General features: G+C 47.9%; 1 pseudogene; it reads right to left on the reverse strand.

Annotated features, from left to right (window-relative positions):
• Window positions 1-10,728, reverse strand: part of LOC127003689 (mannosyl-oligosaccharide glucosidase-like) — a 29,873-nt pseudogene extending 19,145 nt beyond the window's left edge.
• Between the last annotated feature and the right edge of the window lie 2,205 nt (window positions 10,729-12,933).

Genomic DNA, 12,933 nt, shown 5'->3' on the forward strand with positions numbered 1-12,933 from the left:
TGTCTCTGTGTTCCTGTCTGTCTCTGTCTCTGTGTTCCTGTCTGTCTCTGTCTCTGTGTTCCTGTCTGTCTCTGTCTCTGTGTTCCTGTCTGTCTCTGTGTTCCTGTCTGTCTCTGTGTTCCTGTCTGTCTCTGTGTTCCTGTCTCTGTCTCTGTGTTCCTGTCTGTCTCTGTGTTCCTGTCTGTCTCTGTCTCTGTGTTCCTGTCTGTCTCTGTCTCTGTGTTCCTGTCTGTCTCTGTCTGTGTTCCTGTCTCTGTCTCTGTGTTTCTGTCTGTCTCTGTCTCTGTGTTCCTGTCTGTCTCTGTCTCTGTGTTCCTGTCTGTCTCTGTCTCTGTGTTCCTGTCTGTCTCTGTCTGTGTTCCTGTCTCTGTCTCTGTGTTCCTGTCTGTATCTGTCTGTGTTTCTGTCTATCTCTGTCTCTGTGTTCCTGTCTGTCTGTGTAGCAGCGACGGGCCAAATTTGTGCCATGCTATAAACCCCTCAAAAATAGATGATACATGATCTGGTCACAAATGCTTTGATATGTATTATGCAATGGTTTGTGTGAGGGTGATTTTTTCTCAGAGGTGACAACAACAATGGCTCCCGACACATACCTTGGGCGCAGATATCGGCGTGTTTATCCTGGTCTCCATGTACCCAACGTAGAGGAAATAGATGACCCCTGCCACCACCAGCGCCGCGCAGGCCACGTACAGCAGCGTAGGGCACCAGCTGTGGGGAGGGACAGCTGGGTTAGTGTGTGTGTGTGTGTGGGTGTGTGTGTCAGTGGTGGGCGCAGTACCAAAAGTTTGGGGTTGCGTTATGCGGTTCTGCGGTACCTCAGCATGCCCAGTGCGTTCTGCGGTACTGCGTTACCTGGTTTCTGAAGCAAGATTTAAATAGAGAAAAAAATAGCTCTGTGACACCAATTACCAAAAACACCTATATGTAAAAATAAAAAAAAAAAACAAAAAAAAACCTGAGCCCGGACTTAGAGTTAGAGCGTCACACGTTCTAAGTCCGTCTACGTTAGCACGGTACATGTGAGTAGCGTGTCTCTCTCCCCTTCTTCCTCTGTTGCCAGTTATAGCGAGATTATTGGCGCGCACGCAACTACAGATGAATTGGTTTAACGTACAATAGGAATTATGAGGTGGTGATTCTTTTTAGAAGCAAGTATGGCTCCTCCTAGAAGCAAGTATGGCTCCTAGAAGCAAGTATGGCTCCTCCTAGAAGCAAGTATGGCTCCTAGAAGCAAGTATGGCTCCTCCTAGAAGCAAGTATGGCTCCTAGAAGCAAGTATGGCTCCTCCTGGAAGTGCATGTCTCTAGAAGCAAGTATGGCTCCTCCTGGAAGCCAAAGCATGGCTCCTAGAAGAAGTATGGCTCCTCCCAGAAGCTGCATGGTTCCTAGAAGCTATGGTCTCCCAGAAGCAAGCATGACCCAGAAGGGCATGGCTCCCAGAAGCTAAAGCATGACCCCAGAAGCAAGTATGGCCCTAGAAGCATGGCTCTCCAAGCATGGCCCTAGAAGCATGGTCCCAGAAGCAAGTATGGTTCCCTAGAAGCAAGCATGGTCCCAGACAAGCATGGCTCCTCCCAGAGCAAGCATGTCCAGAAGCATGGTCCTAGAAGCAAGCATGGTGACAAGCATGGCCCTAGCCAGCATGGTTCTAGAAGCAAGTGGCATGGTCTCTAGGCATGGTCCCTAGAAGAAGTGTGGCAGACATGGCCCTCAGGCCAAGCTGCATGGTCTCTAGAAGCAAGTGTATCCCTAGAAGCCAAAGTGGCCCCAGAAGCAAGGTGTATTCCCCAGAAGCAAGGTGGTCCTAGCCAAGTATGGTCTCAGATAGCTGTATGGTCCCAGAAGTGCATGGCCCTAGAAGGTGGCCCCAGTGCACCCAGAAGCTGCATGGTCTCCAGAGCCAAGCATGGTTCCCAGAAGCATATCTCAGAAGGCATGGTTCCTAGCCAAGCATGTATTCCCAGCTGCATGGCTCCAGAAGGCATGTAGCCAAGCATGGTCCCAGAAGCCAAGCATGGCCCTAGAAGCATGGCCCTAGCATGGCCCCAGAAGCTATGGCCCCAGAAGGCATGGCTCCCAGCTGTAAGCATGGCCCTCCCAGAAGCAAGCATGGCTCCCCAGAAAGGATGGTCTCAGAAGGCATGGCCTGCAGCATGGCCCTAGCATGGCCCCAGAAGCAATGGCTCCCAGAAGGCATGGCCCTAGAAGCAAGCATGGCCCTCCCAGAAGGCATGGCTCCTCCAGAAGCAAGCATGGCCTCCTAGAAGGCATGGCTCCAGAAGCTGCATGGCTCCTAGACAAGCATGGCTCCCAGAAGCAAGCATATTCCTCCCAGAAGGCATGGCCCTCCCAGCACAAAGCATGGCCCTAGAAGGCATGGCTCCTAGAAGGGCTACATGGCCCAGAAGCAAGCATGGCTCCTCCCAGAAGCAAGCATGGTCTCTAGAAGGGCAAGTATGGTCTCTAGAAGGGCATGGCTCCAGAAGCAAGCATGGCCCTCCCAGAAGCAAAGCATGGCCCCAGAAGGCATGGCTCCCAGAAGCAAGCATGGCCCCAGAAGCAAGCATGGCTCCCAGAAGCAAGCATGGTTCTCCTAGAAGCAAGCATGGCCCTAGAAGCCAAGCATGGCCCTCCCAGAAGCTATGGGCATGGCCTCCCAGCCAAGCATGGCCCCAGAAGGGCATGGCCCTCCCAGAAGCAAGCATGGCCCCAGAAGCAAGCATGGCCCTAGAAGCAAGCATGGCCCCAGAAGCTGCATGGCCCTCCCAGAAGCAGCATGGCCCTAGGCCAAGCATGGCCCTAGAAGCAAGTATGGCTCCTAAGCATGGCTCCAGAAGGCATGGCCCCAGCCAAGTATGGCTCCTCCCAGAAGGGCATGGCCCTAGAAGCAAGCATGGCCCTCCCAGAGTTTCTAGCATGGTTCCCAGAAGCAAGCATGGCTCCCAGAAGCCAAGTATGGCCCCAGAAGCAAGCAGCATGGCTCCCAGAAGCAAGCATGGTCTCCCAGAAGCAAGCATGGCTCCTCCAGAAGCAAGTATGGTCTCCCAGAGCAAGCATGGCTCCCAGAAGCAAGCATGGCCCAGAAGCAAAGCATGGCCTTCCAGAAGCTGCATGGCTCCCAGAAGCATGGCCCTAGACAAGCATGGCCCTAGAAGCAAGCATGGCCTCAGAAGGGCATGGTCTCCAGAAGGGTATGGCCCCAGAAGGCATGGCCCCAGAAGCTGCTAAGCATGGCTCCCAGAAGCAAGCATGGCTCCCAGAAGCAAGCATGGCTCCTAGAAGCAAGTATGGCCCCAGAAGCATGGCCCCAGAAGCAAGCATGGCCCTCCCAGAAGCAAGCATGGCTCCCAGCCAGCATGGCCCTCCCAGAAGCAAGCATATTCTCCCAGCAAGCATGGCTCCCCAGAAGTGCATGGCCCTAGAAGCCAAGCATGGCCCTCCAGAAGGCATGGCTCCCAGAAGCAAGCATGGCTCCTCCCAGAAGCATGGCTCCCAGAAGCTGCATGGCTCCCTCCCAGAAGCAAGCATGGCCTCCAGAAGCAAGCATGGCCCTCCCAGAAGCAAGCATGGTCTCTCCCAGAAGCAAGCATGGTCCCAGAGCAAGCATGGCTCCCAGAAGGCATGGCTCCTAGAAGCTAGCATGGCCCTAGAGCAAGTATGGCCCCAGCTGCATGGTTCCCAGAAGGGCATGGCCCCAGAAGGCAAGTGGCTTCCCAGAAGCAAGCATGGCCCTAGAAGCAAGCATGGCCCCAGAGCAAGCATGGCCCTAGAAGGCATGGCCCTAGAAGTTAGCATGGTTCCCAGAGCAGCATATTCCCAGAGAAGTATGGCCCCAGAAGGCATGGCCCTAGAAGCAAGCATGGCCCTAGAAGCATGGCCCCAGAAGCATGGTCTCTAGAAGGCATGGCCCTAGCAAAGCATGGTCCTAGAAGCATGGCCCTAGAAGCAAGCATGGTCCCAGAAGAAGCATGGCACTAGAAGCAAGTGGTTCTAGAAGCAAGTGTGTCTCAGAAGTGTGGCCCTAAGCATGGCCCTAGAAGCAAGTGGCCCCAGCTGCATGGCCCTAGAAGGGCATGGCTCCTAGAAGCAAGTATGGCTCCTAGAAGCAAGTATGGCTCCTAGAAGCAAGTATGGCTCCTAGAAGCAAGTATGGCTCCTAGAAGCAAGTGTGGCTCCTAGAAGCAAGTATGGCTCCTAGAAGCAAGTGTGGCTCCTAGAAGCAAATATGGCTCCTCCTAGAAAAGCATGGCTGAAACAATCCTGGTTCCAACGTCCCTCCGATGAAAAATCACATCCTTTTGATTAACAATACACACCTATCCTTTTAAGCGAAAGTGCCTCCCCTCTTTCCCACGGTGTCTGTGCGTGTGTTCGACTGTCTGTCTGTTTGTCTGTCTGTCTGTCTGGTGGGTCAGGTGCCCCCCCGGCCCCTCAAACAGTGCTATTGTTTATTTTTACTTACATATTTTTTTATTCATTAATCATTATCATCACTATTTTTCCTTAAAGTGTTTGCCAGTACCGTGAAAATACCACAGGAAATTTGAAGGCGGTACCAGTACTCCGGCACTTTCAGCAATCCTCTGCAGTACTGCGGTACCAGTTTGGTAGAGCAGTAGTACCGCAAGTACCCAGCACTGGTGTGTGTGTGTGTGTGTGTGTGTGTGTGTGTGTGTGTGTGTGTGTGTATTCACCTAGTTGTAGTTTTACTGGGCCTATTACGCTGGTGTGGTCCCGTCTCTGTATCTACATTTATCCAACTGTTCCTTAAGGCTTTGCACACTCCTCGCCAATGCTACATCCTCACTTAGACTGTTCCAAACCTCTATATTTCTTGATGTTAAAATACTCGATAGCTACTTAATTAGGGTGAATTTCTTTGCGGGAAGCTATATTTCTTTACATCTCTCAAGCATATTTTACTGTGTCCTCTTGTGTTCCTGGTGGTAATTTGTGTGAATGTGTGTGTGTGTGTGTGTGTGTTCGAGGCACACGCTAAACCTGCTCCTGGCCTCAGCGCTGATCTCTGTCACTTGGGGCACTAAAGCAAAACATAATCTCACCGGTTCCGCTGGTTCTGGTGACGCCGGCCGGACACCTTGCCGCTGCTGCCTTCCCCCCCAGGCCGACACAGCCCCTGCGCGTCATCCAGCTGGGAGAGGTCGTTGTGGTGGTGGTGGTGGTGCTGGTGTGAGGAGAACGGGGCACCGCGGACCCGCCTCTGACGCGCCATCTGCAAGGAAAACACAGTGAGGGGTTAGTCTTTTTTACGGCAAGGGACCAAATAAGTATCCATATAATATACATGTATTAACCCAGTAGCAGCAACGGGCCAAATTTGTGGCTTTACCGTGTAGCAAAAAAGGAAAGTTTGGTTTAGTGGTCATATGCCGGAGAGAGACAGAAGGGGAAGGAATTATAGGAGAAGGGAAAAAGTTGGAAAGTTTTGTTTAGTGGGCGCAACATCTGTGGTCATATGCTGGAGAGAGACAGAAGGGGAAGGAATTATAGGAGAAGGGAACAGTTGGAAAGTTTCGTTTAGTGGGCGCAACATCTGTGGTCATATGCCGGAGAGAGACAGAAGGGGAAGGAATTATAGGAGAAGGGAACAGTTGGAAAGTTTGGTTTAGTGGGCACAACATCTGTGGTCATATGCCGGAGAGAGACAGAAGGGGAAGGAATTATAGGAGAAGGGAACAGTTGGAAAGTTTGGTTTAGTGGGCGCAACATCTGTGGTCATATGCCGGAGAGAGACAGAAGGGGAAGGAATTATAGGAGAAGGGAACAGACCCCAGGAGACGGGACACAACCCCTGATTAATACCTGGTACACTGCTGGGTGGACAGGGGCGTAGGGTATCGGAAAAGCCTCCCAAATTTTTCCACTCCGCCTGGGAATCAAACCCGGGCTCTCTCGGTTGTGAGCCGAGTGTGCTAACCACTGCACCACGAAGCACGAAGTCAAAGAAATAAAATAAAAATAAAAATAAATAAATAAATAAATAAAATGAAAAGCCCGTAAGATAGCCTCTGGAACGACAACACTGTGATACATATATATTTTTTTTACAGGAAGAGCATTTTGTTTACTTTTTTCCCTCTCTGTCTTCAGTCCACGAGTTCTCTCCCTGGGACGTATTACAAGTCAACGCCACACGCTGAAGAAATGTTAAGGGTAGCGGCTCCTAGCGGGTGTGTGTTTAGGGCACGTCCGACAGGGTTTTGACAAGCGGACAGGTGTGTTTATGTCACAAGGTGTATTCTTCAACGCTGGCCTCACGGTTTCTTCCAAGTTGATGGGTGATGAGACTGCGAGCTCCGGGGTGAAGAGAGGAAGGAGCCAGCACGGAAAAATACACCTTGTGACACAAACACACCTGTCCACTTGTCAAAACCCCGTCGGATGTCCTGGAAATGTTGTAATTACCACCAACACACCCGCTAGGAGCCGCTATTCCTAAGATTTACCTTGTAATGGTCTATTATTCCTGTTTCCTGGTGATATTTATGGGGAGAAGCTGCTTAATGTGATGCTCCCGGTACGGTCATCTGGCACCAGTGGGAGTGACACACACACACAGCATTTAACTACATGGACAAGGACATGATGAGAAGGCTAATCACTACCATGATCAGACCAAAATTAGAATATGCAGAGGTAGTGTGGTCCCCCCATAAGAAGAAACATATAAAGAAACTAGAAAGAATACAGAGGATGGCATCAAAAATGGTCCCAGAATTGGAGGGATTAATATACGAGGAAAGATTAAAGGAAATGAACTTAATAACACTGGAACAAAGAAGAGAAAGGGGAGACCTAATCCAAATTTATAAATTATTAAACAAAATAGATGAAGCAGATAATGAAGAACAGAACAGAAGGAAACATAAGCAGAAATACAAGAGGACACAGTAAGAAATTGAGAAAGGGGAGATGCTTGAGAGACACAAAGAAGTATAGCTTCCCGCAAAGAAATGTGGAGGTTTGGAACAGTTTGAGCGAGGATACAGTATCAGCGAGGAGTGTGCAAAGCTTTAAAGATAAGCTGGAGAAATGCAGATATGGAGACGGGACCACACGAGCATAATGCCCAGGCCCTGTGAAACTACAACTAGGTAAATACACACACACACACACACACACACACACACACACACACACACGGCACTGCGGCGGTGTTGAGGCAAGGGTAACCTGCTGTGGGTAATATTGAGGAGAGGGTAGCCACCTTCAGGATGTTAATACTTGTATACTTTATGGGTACTTTTTTGGTCCCTGAATGCAGTGCAGTAATGAAGTACTTACAGAAAATAAAAGGGGGGTTGAGGGGGTCAAGGCCCCACCCTGTTAGTATGTTACTTTAGGTTAGGTTAAGTTGGATTAGGTTACTTTACATTAGGTTAAGTAAGGTTAGGTTAGGTTACTTTACATTAGGTTAAGTTAGGTTGGATTAGGTTAGGTTAGGTTGGATTAGGTTACTTTACATTAGGTTGAGTTAGGTTAGGTTAGGTTAGGTTGGATTAGGTTACTTTACATTAGGTTGAGTTAGGTTAGGTTAGGTTAGGTTGGATTAGGTTACTTTACATTAGGTTGAGTTAGGTTAGGTTAGGTTGGATTAGGTTACTTTACATTAGGTTGAGTTAGGTTAGGTTAGGTTGGATTAGGTTACTTTACATTAGGTTGAGTTAGGTTAGGTTAGGTTGGATTAGGTTACTGTACATTAGGTTAAGTTAGGTTAGATTAGGTTACTTTACATTAGGTTAAATAAGGTTAGGTTAGGTTACTTTACATTAGGTTAAGTTAGGTTGGATTAGGTTACTTTACATTAGGTTAAGTAAGGTTAGGTTAGGTTACTTTACATTAGGTTAAGTTAGGTTGGATTAGGTTATTTTACATTAGGTTAGGTTGGATTAGGTTACTTTACATTAGGTTAGGTTGGATTAGGTTACTTTACATTAGGTTAAGTTAGGTTGGATTAGGTTATTTTACATTAGGTTAAGTTGGATTAGGTTATTTTACATTAGGTTAGGTTGGATTAGGTTACTTTACATTAGGTTGAGTTAGGTTAGGTTAGGTTGGATTAGGTTACATTACATTAGGTTAAGTTAGGTTAGGTTAGTTTAAATTTATTCAGCATGTGGTGTGGACTTGTAATACGACCCAGAGAGAGAACCTGTGGACTGAAAAGACAGAGGGGAAAAAAAAAGAAGTGAAGAAAAATCCCTTAATCGCACACCCGGTAGGAGCCGCAACTCTTAAGATTTACCCATTTCATTAATAACTACAAATAAATCTCGTAATTGTGGCCCAGGAAACAGCTTTTGGAAATCGGGAAATATGAAAAACTGAGTAGGACAACCTGGCTCGGCTGGACTCACCCCCATGCTGAGTTTTGGCCCCAGGCGTGAACCAACCCCTACACAGCCTTGCCCTTACCTTGTCACTGGGTGTATGTGTGTGTGTGTGTGTGTGTCTTCGTGGTTGTGGCGGCTGTGTCTGGTGCTGAGCTGTCCACGTCAGGGCCGGATAAGGCAGCAGCGGGCCGCCTCAAGCACTGCATAGGCTGCCCTGCACACCATGACAGGCAGAGCAACACACCCACTGGTTCTTGCCTCGGCTGTGTAGGAAGGTAGAGAAATTAGAACTACACCAAAACTAACCTATTTATTAACCCGGTAGCAGCGACGGGCCAAATTTGTGGCTTTACCGTGTAGCAGCGACGGGCCAAATTTGTGGCTTTCACTGCAGCAGTAATGGCCAAATTTGTGTTTTACTGTGTAGCAGCGACGGGCCAAATTTGTGCTTTTACCCGTAGCAGCGACGGGCCAAATTTGTGGCTTTACCGTAGCAGCGACGGGCCAAATTTGTGGTTTCACTGTAGCAGCGACGGGTCAAATTTGTGGCTTTACCGTAGCAGCGACGGGCCAAATTTGTGGCTTTACTGCAGCAGCGACGGGCCAAATTTGTGGTTTTACCGTGTAGCAGCGACGGGCCAAATTTGTGGTTTTACCGTAGCAGCGACGGGCCAAATTTGTGGTTTTACTGTAGCAGCGACGCCAAATTTGTGGTTTCACTGCAGCGACGGCCAAATTTGTGGCTTCCACCGTAGCAGCGACGGCCAAATTTGTGGGTTTCACCGTGTAGCAGCGACGGGCCAAATTTGTGGCTCTACTGTAGCAGGACGGCCAAATTTGTGGCTTCATTGTAGCAATGACGTATCACTTAAAAATAGCTTGGAGGGTTTTGTTAGGTTAGGTAAGGTTAGGTTAGGTTATATTCAAGCTCCATGATAAAATTCACGGTATTTGCATAATAATAACAGGTTTGCTCTGGCAACGGCCACAGCGGCGGTGCAGCTGCTGTTGTGAGATATACCTCCTTGTAGAAATAAGTCGCATATAGTACATGTGGGGGGGGGGGGGGGGGGTCCAGGGGGGCACACACCTAAGCCCTCTGTGAACTATTTTGCAGCTGTGGCGGCAGCACCATCACTGTGGCCGGGGCCAGCACTGGAGAAGGTGACGCACTTTCGTAAACATTATCCCCTATTTTAATGGTACGTGTTCAGAGAGTTGCCCATCTCACTGTGGCACTTCCCACCCTAGCCATGGGTTAGATCTCATTATTCCATGCATTTTGAACCCCATATATATGCAGCGTAAATTGATAGAAATGCTGCTAGCGATTTTTAAAAAGTTAGTGTTTTTTGTGGGCCGCGGTGTTGTGGACCCCCGGGCGTGGGAGGGATAGCGTGCAACTCTCAATAACTTGTCCCACACTTGCCTGGTAAGGTTAGATTAATTCTACGGTGTTCTAGTACTACTGTTGTACTTCTCTAGTTTTATGAAATAATTACGGCTACCACTGTTTACGCACACCATATTTGACTGCTCTGGCAATGGCCGTGGTGGCGGTGCAGCTGGTGTTGCGAGAAATACCTCCTCACGGAAATAAGTTGCATACACATGTGGGGGGGTTAGAAGGGGGGTCGAGCGGGACAAATCCCTCCCGTTAGCTGTTAGGTTGTAGCGTTCGGTTGGAATAGTTTAAATATGTTCCCCGACCCTAGACCCTCTGTGAGCTATTTTGCGGCAGCGGCGGCGGATGATGAAATTGCAACGTCACTTTTTAGTAGTTTCCAAAGAAAAAAACTATTTCCAAATGACAAAGTACAATATTTAGGCCCAAAATAAATAGCTGGTGTATCAAACTTTGAGATGGGCAACTCTCTCAACATTTACCATATTTTCAAGAGTAAAAAAAAGTCCTTGAAATGGATTTTGAAAGCATTTCCATGACTGTTGAAGGTTTGTAGAAAAGATATATGAAGAGATACTGATGTTTCATAAAGTAAATAGCGAGATACTGGCACGGTACAAAAACGAATCTTTACCAAAGGCAACAGACCCCAGGAGACGGGACACAACCCCCGATTAATACCTGGTACGCTGCTGGGTGGACAGGGGCGTAGGGTATCGGAAAAGCCGCCCAAATTTTTCCACTCCGCCCGGGAATCGAACCCGGGCTCCCTCGGTTGTGAGCTGAGTGTGCTAACCACTGCACCACGAAGCCCCCAGGAGTATGTGAGGGGAGGGGGGAATATTATCCTGGGTCAAAATTACCCCTGGGGGAGATTTATCCTGAGCCAGAATAACCCCTGGGGGAATCTCACACAGGGGGAAAGACTGGTACGCCGGGGGCCCGCGGAGTATAAGCCAGGCACGCTAACCACTACACCACGGAGCCGTGTGTCATAAGTTATGTGTTTAATGTCAGGAGAGTTACCTAAAATCACTCCACCATTACTATACCAGCGTCCAGCCCCGCCACTCGCCTGTAATTCCCTCCTGTGGCCTCGGAGTCTTAGGAACAGCTGACCGCCACCCGCTCTTGCTCTTGCTCTTGCTGTACATGTGCCCCGTTGGAGAGTGTAAACACGTTGCTAGATTGTCGTACTAAGCCTCCTATGTTTGCCGATTTCCGACCCCTAAACTGACTCCTCGACCCCAGTAACTGCCTTCATATATAGTTAGCGTTAAAATGGTTTATTATTGGTGTTTTTTGGCAATAGCTACGGCTCAGAAACCGGTAAATATGAGGCTCTGAGTACGATAATCTGCCAACGGTGGTCACCGCATCTGTTGTGCTGCTGATGACGACGATGATTCTGCCTCGGCATCTTATCACCGGTGTCAGATTATCGTACTCGGAGCATCACATGTTCCTACTTCTCACTCATAACTATCACCAGGAAACAACGATAATTGACCATTTTAGCAATAACTACAAATATATCTCATTATTGTGGTCCAGGAGACATTTTTGGGGTCGCAAATCGGGAAATATGACAGAGTACGACAGTCTGGCAGCGCTGGCTTCTTATCACCGGTGCCAGATTATCGTACTCAGAGCCTCGTATTTACCATTTTCTGGCCCATAACCGTTGGCAAGAAACACCAATAATTAACCAAATAAACGATAACCATATATGAAGGCAGTTATTTGGGTGAAGAAAGCAGTTTTTGGGTCGGAAAGCTGCAAACATAATAGGCAGAGTACGACAATCTGGTAACGTTGCAAGGCCTTATTTCTTCCTCATTTTTTCTTCCTTCTTCTTTCTCCTTCTTCTTTTTTTGCCTCTTCGTCTCCTGCTCCTCCTCCTCCTCCAGATAAGGTGACCAGCAGGTGTTACAGAGTTTATTTTCGGTAAATGTTATGTATGTTTTTTTTCTTTCTTTGCAACGGCGCCTCCTCCTGAATGTCGTTTGAAACACATTAATATTATTCTTTCTTTTCTTTACCATTCTTTATCATTCTTTATTGTTCTTTATTATTCTTTATAGTCCTAGCCAATAAAAATCTTCCTAACGCAGTGCTGGGGAAAATAAATAATTAAGTGATTCATACAAAAAAAAATATATCTAGGCCTATTGTGCGCATTACAATGACCAAAAATGAATAATATAATGCCCTTTTGACAAGCAGTGTGTGTGATTAAGCAGAAGAGAGGACAGGAGGAGGAGCAGGAGGAGAAGGATTTGGAACAGCTAGCAGATTTTCTCTTAAATTGATTCTTGTCTGATTATAATTATCCAAAACTCATATACTGTTTTGTTATGTTGGTTAAAAAAGTAGTTTGTGTGTGTGTGTGTGTGTGTGTGTGTGTGTGTGTGTGTGTGTGTGTGTGTGTGTGTGTGTGATATTTCTTAATCATTAATATTATCATCACAATCAGCTATCTTAATTAATGTCGATCAGCATATCTCTGTGACGTGTTGTAGCAAATCACTTTTCATGTAGGGCCGACACACACACACACACACACACACACACACACACACACACACACACACACACACACACACTCCGGTAGCTCAATCGGTTAGAACGCCTCGCTGCAAGGCTTCACGGTCAAACAGGCGGCGGTTCAAGCCCCCCTCAGGCCGGATTCTTTCGGTTGCCTAGGGGTGGGTACTGTCCCCCCTTGAGCACGGGGGATGGGTGTGTGGTGTATGAGGTCCCGGCAGTGCCCAGAGACACACGATAATGATAATAATGAGCATGCTCGTGATCAGGCTGTGGTGAATTACACACGAGAGAGAGAGAGAGAGAGAGAGAGAGAGAGAGAGAGAGAGAGAGAGAGAGAGAGAGAGAGAGAGAGAGAGAGAGAGAGAGAGAGATTTACATAGATTTACATAGAAAATCAGACCACACAGACCCCATGGTCCAGACTTGGTGGTCTGTCCTTAAACCTAAGTGAATCTACACTAATCAGGTGGCTCCAAAACGTTGCTTTTCTACTCTAGTTGATATTAAGTTGAAGGAAGTGACGGTCGAGCTTATTTTTGAAGGAGTCAATCGTGTTACACTGGACCACTGATGGTGGAAGCTTATTCCATTCTCGCACTACAACGTTGGTGAAGAAAA

The sequence above is a fragment of the Eriocheir sinensis genome, chromosome 26, assembly GCF_024679095.1.
Source record: "Eriocheir sinensis breed Jianghai 21 chromosome 26, ASM2467909v1, whole genome shotgun sequence".
Taxonomy (NCBI): Eukaryota; Metazoa; Arthropoda; class Malacostraca; order Decapoda; family Varunidae; genus Eriocheir; species Eriocheir sinensis.